Genomic DNA, 14,590 nt, shown 5'->3' on the forward strand with positions numbered 1-14,590 from the left:
CAGTGCCTCCTTCTTCAGTGACCTGGCTGTCTGTAGAGTTGTTCCTGTCTCGTATTCTACATCCTTTCTGGCTGCAGTTGCCATTATGAAGCAACTTTTTCCCCTTCTTAAATATAACCAAAGTGCTACCACTGTCACTGAGGTGCTCCACCTTGGCCAGCAGCAGGTCTGTCTTGGAACCAGATGGCATTGGCTCTATCAGGCATTGAGTAAGCTTCTAGACACTTCTCACGGAAGTCACCCCTGTAGCTCTCCCACTACCCAGACCTTGCCATGCAAACCCATTGCTATCTTCATTCAGCTTTTTGCCTCTTTATTGCTGTAACAATATTTTTTTCTTAGGTGTGGCTTTAAAAAGTCATTTGAGGTGAGCTATAGAGTAATTAATTCAGGCTGGTTTGTGTATCTTCACAAGATGCACATATTGAATCCTTTCAAATGAAGCTCTTTGATTGGCAGGCACAGCAGTTTGATCACTCTAGCTGTAATTAGTTCTTGGTTACTTGGAAAAATACATTCCAGTTTCCAAGGAATTGTAACTACTGTGAGCGTGTTCCTACAGCCCTATGCATAACATAAAACTGTTTTCAGGAAGTTTACCATGGCATTAAATGTGGAATCCCAGATTTTTTTACTGTAAGAGTGACAGAGCACTGGAACAGGCTGCCCAGGGAGGTTGTGGAGTCTCCCTCACTGGAGACATTCAAAACCCACCTGGATGAGTTCCTGTGTGATGTACTCTAGGTGACCCTGCTTTGGCAGGGGGGTTGGACTACATGATCTCTCAAGGTCCCTTCCAGCCCCTAAGATTCTATGATTCTATGATATTTTAATAGAAGAAATTGGAAGAAGAACTGTAAAGGAATCATGACTGACTAAATAAGGAAAATAATTTTCAGTTAAGGGGGCTTTTTGATAGGGAGAAGAAGGATTAGTGCAGGGTCAAATACTACCATATTTTGACTAATCATGGGGATGGGTGGAAGATCATGATAATTCAGAGGTGAATCTAGGAGGGAACATGAATATTTTGAACAACAAGATTTCAGTGCAGCATTAATTTGAGAAGAAAAAATGCTGGAATGAAAAAGGTACATCTGAAGAATGAAATTATGAAATTAACAATGGGAGAAGGAATACTGTCATGCAGTGCATCAGATTAAAGGAATCCTGCTTTGAAGAAGTACCCTCAAGAATGTTAATAAACTGAAATTCAGCCAGTAGTCACAGCTACAAAAGTAAGAATGTGTATCAATGCACCAGAGAACTCCTTGGCCAGGAAAATGTGAACAAACGTCAAAAAAATGAGATATCAATGTGAATTTTGAATCTAGAATAAGAAATCACATGAAGATAGTAGATAATCATTGCAGATTACTCATGAAGTCAGAGAAGACTTAAAGGATTGTAAGCCCAGATGGTGAGTGTTCATATTTGAAATGTGTCAGGTTTGCATCTTGGAAAGAAGATCAGTAAGTTCATGCTTTAATGTAGAAAGTGATAATGTCAGATCTTTGCAAAATTGACACCATGTCCTTGCTCTGATTTTAAAAGGCAGAATGAGAGTCCAGACCAGGAAATGAAAAGGTATAGACATAAAATTATCTCCTTTATGTAAAGTCAGAAAGAGAAAAATCCTCTAAGACATGACTTAGTTTCTAATTATCTATGCAAAAGGAGCTTTTAATTGAAGATTTCATTACCAAAGGAAAAAAAAATTTCAAATGTTGAAATATGATCACTGATTTTAGGATATTTTCTGTCTGTGTCCATTCCAGCAGTGATATGAAGATACTGATTCTATTGCACAAGGCACAGAGAGCAGCAGCAGAATATAATTATAGTTTTGGTCACTGCTGTTAGAGAGAGCAATATTCAGACTAAAGCAGATGCAAAGAAGGGCTGCCAAAGGGAAGATTAAGAGAGCATGGTTTGTTTCGTCTAACAAAACAAGGGTTGGAAGGAGGGTACATGCTGCTGTTTAAAAATACTTCAAGCAGGAAAAGATAGTAAGCCAAAGGATACCACTTGCATAAAACCAAAGGTTCTCACACTGATCAGAAGTAAATCTAGCTGGAAAATAAAAAGGTGCCAGTGTCCCAAAGAGCAGGATTACAGAACAGCTATACACAGAATTAAGAAGGCAAAAGAAATTATTTTAGTGTAAGTTTTAGAAACTGAGCTCATGAATGGAATCCTGTAATGCTCTATGAGAATGGCTACAGTCTTTATGGCCAACTAAATCCCTTCTAGCCCATGCAGCAGGTAAGATCTTGTTAACCCCTTACATACAACAGAGTCCATAGGCATAGGGAAGCCTTCCAACAGCTCATTGCTCTCTACAATTTCCTGAAAGGAGATTGTAAGGCTGTGGGGGTTGGCCTCTTCTCAAGTGAATAATGACAGGACGAGAGGAAATGGCCTGAAGCTGCACCAGGGGAGGTTTAGACTGGATATTAGAAAGAATTTCTTTACTGAAAGAGTGGTTGGAGTGGAATAGGCTATCCATGGAGGTGGTGGAGTCACCATCCCTGGAAGTGTTTAAAAGAAATATAGATGCGATACTTAGGGATATGATTTAAGCACTGAATGGGTAGATTAGGTTACAGTTGATGGATTTAGGTTAGGGTTGGACTTGATGATCTTCAAGGTCTTTTCCAACCAGGATGATTCTGTGATTTTGCTTAAGGACTGGCACTCCCTGGCACAGCTGTGGTATAAATCCATACTCTTCTACACTGAACTATGTCAGGCAAGAAGGCAAAACCTTTCTTTGTTGGGGTTTGGTGTTTGGGGTTTTTTTTGCACTTTTGGCTAAAAGGTGAGTCAAATTTTCACACCTTGCAGAATTGTTCAACTTGAGGGACAGTTCAGTGCTAAAAGAAAGGTATACTCTTAGTGCAATCATATTCATTTACAAAGCAATATCAACATGCCAAATCCCTCCTCCTCAAATTCTGCAGGACCAGGATGAGCAGGCTCTTTCTTGCTCCAGCCCCACATCACTGAGATGTGAACTCAAGGGGCTGCTGCTCCCTGATTTCCTCTTTCACTGCTCAGCCTCCTCACTTTCAGCCTCCTCACTTTCAGCCTCCTCATTCCTATACCTGCAGTTACATACACTGCTGGTACATACCAGTTAAATCAAGTGTGCCTTCTGGTTCAATACTTTGTCCATGTCCTTCATTACTTGCAGCTACTCACAAAACAAAAACTTTACTCAAGATTAAACAAGGACAATTCTATTATTTATTTTAATGAAGTTGGCAGACTTGAGTAAGGGAAAACCATTTAGCAATTTTCAGCATAATATAAAAATTAAACAAGTATTGAAACACTCCAGTACTTATATCCCTGGTAATGCATGTTTAATCATTAGTAGCCATGCAATTTTGCTTTTTATTTATGGTTTAATTTAATGTATTGGTTTCTGGTAACAATATCATCAATAGCTATTTTACCATATAGCTTCAATAGCTTAAAAAATACACAGCAGCATTTTGAAATCCTGACCTTCCAGTAAGAAGCTGTAATATTGTATTTTCATGTAAAGCTACAGATACAACCTGGGCAGAATACTAGTACCATGAAAGTGTAATGCTGAGTTCAGCAAATTTATGATTTTAGCATTTAAAAGCTCTTTTTCATTTTCAAAACCTTCTAATCTGGAAAAGGAACAGCTTTTTGTGCTCTTACCTTTTATTTATATATATATATATATATAATTGAATGAGTTAATAATCTTCATATATGGAAACAGTCTTGCAGAATGTTTTAAAATGTTAATAACAAACTCCCAGAAATAATTTCTTAAAAATCTGGTCCTTGCCCAGAAACACCAGGAATATGGTCCTGTTCTTTTGTAGACCTCATTTGAATACATGTTGATGCAGGAAAGTCAGGCAGTCACAGGACACTTCTATCACTGAAACGACAAGACATACATTGTGGAGAAAAAAAGCATAAATACTTCAGAATTCAAAAGGGAAGTAGAGAATATTTCTATCCTCCTACATGGAAAGGCAGATATCTCAGGTACTGCTTAAAATGTGGAGTCAAAGGACAGAACCATTGGCACTACTAAATCTGACTTCAAAACATTACTTCCCAGAGTCTACTGTGATATGAGCAAGTGTGAACAATACTCAGACAAATCTGGGTATGAATACAGCAGGAAAGACAATTATATTTCTGTAGCAGGCTGAATTTTAAATAATTTGCACTAGATATGTCATCAAGCCTTGAGAAGAGCTACAGATCAGTAAGGAAAGCTTATATGAGATTGCCAGGAAGCAAGTGTGCTCTAGACAGCTGCTTGTTGCATGGGTTCATATATATACATACATACATATATAAAATGGCTGTATATATTAAAGGTAGTAAAGAAGAAAACAAGACAAAGTATTTCCAGCATAATGCTGTCCCTATGTGGTTTTTTTTTTTCCTGAAGAGTGTGTTCACTTCGGACTCCCTTTTAGAGAAGGAAAGCTTTTTCTCATCTATTATGCAGAGCTCAGCACACTGCAGCTTCTCAGGTAAATGTCATCTTTTTTCAAACTAATACATATACAGCAGGCACATCGTATAAAACCAAATGTTGTTAAAATAAAAAAAAAAAAGACTCTGTTTCCAGAACAGAGTATGTCCAGCATGTGTTAGATCAAAACTAAGGGGCTGCTACCATCTTTTGTCAGCAACTGTCACAAGTTGGCCAGAGGGTACTGACCCTGTGGCGCACCCATGAAGAAGAATTTCTCCCATGCAGTTCCTGCTGCATGGTCCCTTGGTCACTCTGCCCATGGCCCCTGCTGGCATGGGAGGCTGTGGCAGTGATACGTGGGCAGCAACCAGTCATTCAGCAGATACTCTCTTCCTTCACATTAGACTTGTAGCCGCTTCATATTAGTAGTCACTCTAACCAGTCGGGCCTTTACAAAATCAAACCACACAGAAAAGGATACTTCTCTTTCCTTCTGGAGATAATGAGGAAGAAGAACTAGATCATTATTACTGTCCAGGACACAATGCCTTTCCTTTCCTCCCTCACAATAGCTACTTGTAAAGAAGAAGCTTTAGCAGCCAGGCCTCAGAAAACAATACTCCATGGTCACAAGAGCCCACAGTTAGCTCAAAGCCACTAAAAACACTGGAAATTACTATTTCTCAGGTCCCCAAAATATGTCTTATTTCCAGATGGGCTTAGACTGCCAAACTGTAAAGGCATTGTGAAAACCTGGCAGAGTAAAGAGGTCCCTCTGCAGAAGGTCCCCTCACCGTAAGTTCCCCATTGCAAAAGCACTTCAAAGGCATGTAGTCCCCAGAACATATAAACCTTGTTTTGGTAACCTTTTCTATCAAGAGCATCCCTGACAGACCTGGCATCAAGTGACCAGCTGACATACAGGGATGTTTGTGAAATGGGCAGGGAGTTATTTTTAGCATAGAGCTGCTGCTAAGCTTTCTTCTTTCTGCAGAGGACAGTTCCTCTTTCCTCGAAAGAAGACTCCCACACCAACCTTCTGTCCTGGAGAGATCTACTGTACAATGAGGCAGCGATGTTCCCACGCTAGATTCAGTGTTGGGCTGAGGGGTGTTAGAGCATATTTTCAGGTGTGCATGGAATGGAGCATGTTTCCTGAGCAAGACAGAGAAGAGACATGGGTGCTGCTCTGCTAACCCTACAAGTCATTTGCATGACTTTTGGATGTCATAACAGGGTGACATGCGGTAGGCAGGCTGCTGTTCCAAATGTCAAGTTTTCTATCAGAGGGCACTCGCATGTTGGTGATGGAAAAACATAATTGGTTCCCATATGTGGATGTGCTGACACACTTCTGCAGAGATAGTCTATCTATGTAGGCAAAAGCATGTGCCATGGAGGTGGCATGGAACATGGGCTGGTCGTCTCAAATCACTGCAGAACACATGAGGAGATGATCTAAACAGTAGTGTGAAAGTCTTGCTCCTTGAGAGACACGGCCCTCAGACGTCAGCTGAGTCTTTCTCCAAAGCCCCAAAGCATTATGGGTGTTGCCACAGGCATGCTAAGGGAAGACAATGAAGGAATCAAACCCCACAAAGCAGACCCAAAGCCTGTACAAAGTAGCAAACAGAACTTCTAATTAGGTGCTCAGAAGTAGATACTTTTTAATCATGACAGTTCCTGGACAGCTTTTCTTCCCTGGTTGCCTAAAAAGAAACAAGAATAAAGAGCTTCTACAGAAGGTAAGTCACCCTGTCAGCCTGTATTTGTAAAAACAAACACATTGCATCTCATAAACCCCTTCTCTACAACAGTAAACAGCAGATTAAAAAATGATTGAATACAGTTGATTTTCTAACCTGATGCAGACATGCTCAAATAGTTTTATAGAGATATAGCACTGCAGCTTTCATTTAGCTTGAATTAAACAATGCCTGCTACAGCTAATCTCTATTTTAGTATTGGCCTCTTGTCTGCAGTCATCTACTGTCAAGGTCAACAAAGGAGATCACAGAAGGCTCGATGTTAGTATCTTCACATCTTTGAGCTTTTATTCAGGTGTGTCAGAGCAGTGTATCTCTAATCTCTATGTGTATGTCTCTATTGTTATTAAAACCAGATGTCACAGTAGATGGTGGCAAGTCATCAGCTGTGCATTCAGCTGCATCTGCTCTTCCACATCTCTGTGAAGGTGTCTAGGATTTCATAGGTTTGCTCAGACAAGTCATCTTGCCTTTTTCTCACCATGCTTTCAAGGTCTAGAACAATAGCTGCTGTGAATCAAAGTCTAGGTTTACTTTCTTGGGAACAAAATGTACAATAGCATTTCTATAGAAGTTCTGACCTGAGAACTGCTTCAAGTTTCCCCCTTTCCCTTTCCTAGAAAAGATCAATTATTTTCTGTGTCATTGCTCCACATTCTGAAGAATCATTTTTTTTAGCTCTGTCCCATGGACCTGTCTGTGCCTGGTTTGACCTCTGACACCCCTGTACTTCCTATGCTGTGCTTTAAAGTACTGTCTTTAATGATTACAAGCCAAATTTTGAAACCTAATCCTACCATTAAAAACAATTGATAAATGGTTTATAGAACAGTCTTTGTACACATCTGCTTCTCTGTTTATTTCTGAAGAAGAGTGTACCCGTGTAAGATACTTTTCTTTGTTACTTGTTGAATTTTTGCCATAGAACAAAAAACGATAAAAGTGTTACAGCAAAAAAAAGCAACAGCCTTGTCTCTCTGCTCAAAAATGTCAGTGTTACAGCATTTCTAAACCTTTGAGTGAGCAAAATGTTTCCCAGAACCACAAATGATTGGAGAAATGAGAAAATCATATTACATAGCTAAAATAACTGAAGATCATAGGTGGTGCTAAAGGATTGATTTTAGGTATGGCAGAAGGTTCCTTTGTGATCACAATGACAAAAAATAACTTCAGAACATAAGCAGATGTTAGCAGAAAAAAAACAAAGTTTGAAAGTTTAATGTCAAAGGTAATAGATATGCCATGCTTTTGAAGAGAAATCTATATGACAGATGTCTTGAATGCACAGACTGAAACAGTAATCCACAACTGCATTTGTTTAGTGACTGCAGATATTCATATAGCAAATATTGAAGTAATTATTGAATGAGATAAATGAAGTGGTTAGTTATTGTATTTAAATATGTGAGGAAACTCATACTTTGAGCTGTTACTGTGATCCATGGTAGTGGAAAATAGTCAACAGGTGCCTGCTCACATACAGAAAAAACCTGGATGTATCCACACTTAGTTAAAAGTTCCCTGTAAAGCATTCAGACATTCTCCTGGCTCTATTTTAGGGACTGTATTAGATTAAAAAGTCCTAGAATCAGTCCCACAGATCCAGAGATTTCCACCACCTCTCCTAAGGATGGCTGACCCACCTTGCCTCCAGCTGTGAGCATCAGCACCCACTAGGTACACCTATGAGGGCTAGCACCAGCCTACAGATCACACTGCTTTTCACCAGCTGTGATTTACAGCACCAAGGTGCAACAAAACTTCATGCTTTACCATTTTTTGCTTGCTTCCACTCTACCTTTTTTAATTAAAGAAATAAAAAAATCCGTTGTTATTAGTCAGTTTGAGTAGACCAAGAGTACCTCTTTGCACCCCTGTTGGTGATACAATACTGCATAGGCTTTGTTCTGTCACCTCATCCTGATCTGAGGGCATATAACTTGCAATTCTACTATATTGCTCCTACAATTTTTCAAAATATTCAAGGGAACACCTGAGCTGAGTAAACTGCTGGACTTTTGTCACAGTCAGCATCATAGCAAGCAGGGAAGCAGGTTCCAGCACCAGAAAAGGCGAAGTGAGCCCTGCCTGAGCACTTTGGATGGAGCATGGGTAGTTACGGAATGAAAGACTGCCAATCGTAAACACAACTCAAAAAGGGCTCACTTTCAGTGAAAGTGTGAACACCAGAGTTCATACATCATTAATGTTTTTCTTGTATTTGAGAAAGATAGAGCACATAGATGGAAGATACTACACGTCACGATAATCACTGTGTGTGATACTGGCTCGTCCATTGTACATAGTGAGACTGAGAAGACTAATTTCCAGTATTCGTCTCAGAAATTGTGTTACTTTCCTTCTGTTTTTGAAAGGAAAATTATATGCTCTTGCCAGAAAATAATGGAAAAATAATGAAGCTCAGAGACTATGCAGCAAAGGACAGGAGATTAGGGGAGATCAAGCAGAAGAGGACAAAGTGAAGCATTTGGTTGCTTTACTGAGAAGTGCTATGGTGATATACCATGAATTGAAAAATATCAAAATAAAAAACCACAGGTAGAAGCTCATCTAGAAGCTAGAGACTGAATGGTACCACTAAATAGATTTGCTGTCTGCTTCCGTAACAGTGCAACTTCCTACTAGGAATAAAAGGATAAAAGACCGGTATAACTTCTGTTTATGCTGAGGCTCCACTCTGCTCATGCAACAGAACCTTTCCAAATTTGCTGCACCTCAAGTTAACTCAAAAGTATGGAGAAAATTATTTTCATCAGGATATTACTTGTCAACATTTGGAACATCTCAGCACCTTTTGATTTTAAAATTCCCTTATTTTGTTAAATGTGCATGTATTATATTTCTTGTGAGCATGAAAGCATTGCTTCTAATTAATTTGTTGTGTTCCACATTAAATCATCTAGGGAAGGTTTATTGAACTCTTCTAATTCCTAATTTATACCTAGAGGTCATCACAACTATACAGTTCCCAGGGGATCTCAGCTCCTCTTCCAGACTTCCCAAAGGACTAGTGATTAGCTGTTGCAGTTATCATCAATCACATCTTCTAAACACTATTTGGTGCTTGGAATATGACAGACCTTCACTGTCAGAGGAAGCTGAGAATACTCAATGCATTACAATATGCATTGCTGTTGAGGTGATAGGCTGCACAAGTGTTGCTTTTGCTTCTATCCTTGGTATTTTACCCATGTGAATTACGTGTTTTCAGGGCCAGCAATAAGCTTTTCTTTGGCATCTTGTACTAAAATAAATAAAAAACATGAAGTAAAAAACCTTTTCATTTAAGAATAATTAGAGTTTTCTGGATCCTAAGAAATACAAAATTATCCTAATATGGTGACCAACATAAGAGAATCTTCGGAAACATTTGGTTATGTAGAAAAAATAAAGTTCATTATTCACTGTCTTCTGCTTCAGAAAGCTGCAAGGACCTTGAACTGATGTCTCTCCTCTGGGACTCTAGTAAAGCCAGTAAATTTATCCTGAGGTTTTCTCACTCAAACTGCTCCAAACATAAGTCACGAGAGCAATTTTGTGTTTGTGATTTAAAATTAATCTAACCCTTTGAAGGTCTAACAGACTTAGAGAACAAGGTATATCTTAAGCAAGCAGACTAGAAAAACCCTTTGGGCATTTTTCCTAGTTCAAGACTAAAGGATAACTTCAAAAGGACTTAATTGATCTAAGTATTTCACCAAAGTTTCCTTCTCCTCAGTTTCCCAAGCAAAACCTTTCCTTCATTCTAAGCCTTACTACACATCATCAAAATTCATACTTGTGTTGAGAAAGGGAGCAGACCTTAGTCTTTCAACAACTTTACTCTTCTTCTCTGTCATCTGAAAAGACTTAAGTATGTGGCTACTTTTTTTGTGTGTGAACCAGTAAGTTCATCCACATTATGTACATGCACAATAGACATTTGGTGGACTGGAATAAAGTTTCACTAAAGCAAGAGCTGTAGCTCTAATAGCTATTGTAGGCATTTTATAGGCATTTTCAAGAATCTTGGAGTTTCTTCCTATCTCCTGAATGGAAAGCTCCCCACTGAAAAATTCTGTTAACCTGTGAGGCACTCATCTGAAAGATGTAACAGGTTAAATCATAAGGTCAGCTTTAACTTTAAACTCCAATTTTGAAAATTGAGCTGCTTAGTATTTAAGACTTTAGAAGTGCCTTGGATAAACTGCCTGGTGTCTGTAGACTTGATCTTTGTGGAACAGTTTTTCAAGAACCTTGAACCATGAATTAGGCTTGTAAGAGATTTTTAACTGTCTTAGCAAATCTATTCTAATGGAAAAATGTGAACTTTAATTATGCATATAAAATATGTTTGGTGTTTGAAGACAGTTCAAGGTACTGTGTGTGAAGGACTTCCTTCCTTTACTTATACAGCAGATAAAACGTTGGTCCTGTTGAAATGAATATCAAATTTCTGTTGACATGAGCCATTTCACCATGTTGAATACAGCTGTCAAAAATGAATGTAGCTTCCGTAATACGCCACACATCACATTAAATAAATATTTTGTATAATCCCTTCTCACTCAAGTTTCTGACAAATTCCAAGGGCCCTTTATGTCCCTTGAGATTACCTTTTAAGCATGGCCAAAAGCACCTGCCTACTTTAGTATCTGTGGATGCTTAAAAAAGTTCAACTCTCTTTTTTACCTGAAAAATGATCTCTTAAGCATTCTCAGAATACATCTATCTGATTGATGAAGCTTGACACAAAACCAACCTGATGGTAATATCTTCTTGCAATTAGAATTGTTCAGGGTGTATGAGATGTATGTTTTAGTCCTTTTTCAGCTTTTGCTACCTAGCAGCTAAGAAATGGAGTATTCAAAAATAGTATGGTGCTGTCATCTCTCATTCTGAAGGCATTTCCCTTTGTATGGACTTATTTAATAAGCACAGGCACAAAAGAGAATGCTCTATTCATTAATCTAGATAGTCAAGCTACTAGGGAGAAATGAGGCCAGTTACAAATCTAATTATATATATATATATATATATATATATATATATATATATATATATCTATCTCAAAACAAGCAGTGAAATACATGCAGATATAGGGTTAGAACTCACGTTTCCCCATGCACAGGCAAATATATCAATTACAGAAATTCTGTGTGTTTATGTGAGATGTATTTTCTGTGTGTAACCTTACCTTCTCTGAGTGTTTAACTATCCTGTACTAGGTGGAATAGTGTCAAAAAGGGTGGAGTGAAAACTTTGACTTCATAATCAGATTCTCTCAGGTGCTGTTGTAACATTTGTGCCCTGAGAAGTTAAACTTCATGAAGCAGAGGAAACAACTGAAACCAGACCACCTACTTCCTTTCTCAGGACTGTAATGGTCAAAGATAATGGAAGATGAGATGAGTCATAGCACTGGCAGCTCCTCCTCTCCATCTGCTCCTCAAAGAACAGGATCCTCTCCTTTGATTTTGCACTGAAGCATCTGATTCCTGAAAGTTCAGTTTTTGATTGGGAGGGCCCAAAAATATACTGAATACAATTAGGCTAAATTATATTGACTTTCCATATATTCAGTGGGATATTCCTCACCATTTTACTTTGTGTATATCACTTTGCATGCTATACCATGCTCCATTCACCGTTGTAAGACCTCCAGAGTGGAACAGTGGGATAGCTCATGTTAAAATCACATACATGGCATTCAGCTGAGTAAATGCAGACTCTCACAATGTAGACATTTACAGCTGAACGAGACACCCGCTGGTCCTGTTACAGTCAATGGAGAGAAACAGGCATTTCTAGGATGCAACTCAGCTTATCCTAATGTAGACTTCTAAAATAGGTTAGATGAATCATACACTGTAAATGCCTATTTCTGGTTTTCTTTATACTCAGTGGAGAGAGTGACCAGCTCAGATGCAGACATTCACATAGTAGACATCTAAAGTTAGGTGAGATGAACAACCTGAGATGTCTTTTCATATCCCTTAAAAACGTCTGATCTAGGAACAAACTGTGAAAGAATATTTTTCAGCTAACAGCAACCTCTTTCAATGTATCAGCCCTCTGAATGTTGTATTTGGTAACCTTTTCCTTAAAACACTCTGCAAATGTCCAGATTGTGACTGATACCATCACAGACAAGTTTTTGATAGCTTTTCCTGTGTCACAATTCTGTTAAGGTATGTACTTGTATCAATTTAGTTTAACAGTTAAATGAACATGTTGTGTACCCGATCAATGTTTCCCTCAACATAGACTGCAAAAATAACAGATTCATACAGAAGATAGTGGTAGATAGCATGTAAATCAAGGTTGTTTTTCAAGCAATGTTAAGTATAAATAACATTTGGAACTGCCCATCTATGGGTGTAATTGCAGCAGGTGAAGTGAGGAGAAATGCTACAAAAATTAGTATATAATGACTACAGAAAAGGTGCAAGGCAGCAAAGAAGAACTCTGAAAGGAAATATTTCTTCAGCCACAAAAGTTATTCTTATCATAATGGCTGTTGTTTATGCCAACAAGCCCAGCTGTTTCTTTTTGCTTCGTGCCACCATCCTACTACCCGTATGGGTGGCACTCATCCACAACACTGGATGCCACCACCAGCAGAAGTAGCTTCTAGCTCTGTAACAGGCTGTATAAACCTTCAAATCTATTTTTTACTGATAGTAATATGTATGCCATCAATTGGGAAGTTCTGCTTTGTGCTATTGAATGTGCATATTTGTTTATCCCAGTAATTTAAAGAATATGGAGTTTAAAATCTCAGGGTAGTCATAAGGGTGTCATACCAGCTGCAGTAGGACTTTATGATCTTAGAGGTCTTTTCCATCCTTAATGGATCTATAGCACTTCAGCCTACTCATAACTCAACATAGAATTTTTTATTACATCCTCCTCGCAACAGTGAAATATCTTCATTTATTTGGTTTCTGTGGTTTAACTTGCACCAAGTGGTTCACCACAGCTCATTGATTCATCCTTATAACATTTTGTACATTTGCCATCCAAAACCTAACCAGGTCTTTGCTTCTGCATCTTAAGAAAGATAAACTTTGAACTCAAGTCTTTCTCCTGAAGTGTGCTGAAGTTCTTTAGTCCACCTCTGAATATTTACTTAGACTGTAGCGGTCTTGTATTTAAGGTCATATAAATTAGTTGGGAACATGGGAGTTGTATAGGGGGAAAAAAAAAAAAGGCTAACCAACAAAAGTAAAGAACATTTAGGGGTATGCAATAAATTCAAGCACTTACTTCCCTCTCTTTGTAAAAAGGGTTTTCTTCATATCCATCCAATATTCTTTGCATATTCAGGTCTCAAACAATAATATCCTGGCTCAGATTGCTAGGAGCGTGAATATCTCCCAAGTCTGAAGCAGAAGTGTCTGAATTATTGTTTAACCCTTGGATATTTATATGCGTGTCCTATATCATTTATAGAATCTGTTATTCATTTAGAGTGTTGTTTTTCAGTAGGTCAGCTGTTCAGATTTAACTTGCCAGAGTTGCAACAGGGTTTCTGCAGAGATGCAGAGTAAGGGCTTTCTGCTTATTTGGGTGTTGCATTTTGCACTATTAAGGTATCGCTGTAGAGTTCACCTTGAGAGCTGTTTCCTGAAAAGGACAATGAAGTGTTAATCACTGTAAAAGTTGCCACAAAAGGCGATTCCTAAAATAGCTGATCCAAAACCAAGTGCTGCAGCCGAAGTTAATCACATTTACCATGTGTTAGCTATAGGGTTGGATTAATTCTAAGCGGTATTAGGCATAGCCCTTAGAAGTTTGAGAAAGGAATTAAAATGCTTCCTGTAGTGCATTACATGAATTCCCAGGTGTGAAGGGCAAGGTGAGCACTACGTGTGCGTCTCGCAGAAAGGTTTATGTGCAATCACCCTCATCTGAGACCCTTCTCCAAGCGGTCTCATCCAGTGCTTTTCCAAACGGGGTCCCACCTGAGTGTCTGACTCCCTGAGCCTGTGCAAACCCAGCCCGACCCCGTCGTGCCCGGCGGGGGCAGCGCGGGCCCCGCTCCCCGCAGTCCCCAGGGCAACGGCCGCGCCGCGCGGGTTCCAGCCCCGCGGGTTCCAGCCCCGCAGCGCAGGTCTCTGTCCTGCCGAACGCGGTGTCCTTTGCCGTCTTGTACCCGCCACGGCCCAAACTATTGGCTCCAATCCTGCGAACACCGTGTTTAACTACACACATGTGAGTAGCGATGCCGAGTTCAATAGGGCTATTCTCGAGTGTAAAATAATATCCTTGTCTCCAGTTTGGGAACCAGCTGAAACCATCCAGAGGGGGAACCGGCCGGGGCCCCGCTAATAATAAT

The sequence above is a fragment of the Chaetura pelagica genome, unplaced genomic scaffold (assembly GCF_000747805.2).
Source record: "Chaetura pelagica isolate M959 unplaced genomic scaffold, ChaPel_1.0 scaffold108, whole genome shotgun sequence".
Classification (NCBI taxonomy): domain Eukaryota; kingdom Metazoa; phylum Chordata; class Aves; order Apodiformes; family Apodidae; genus Chaetura; species Chaetura pelagica.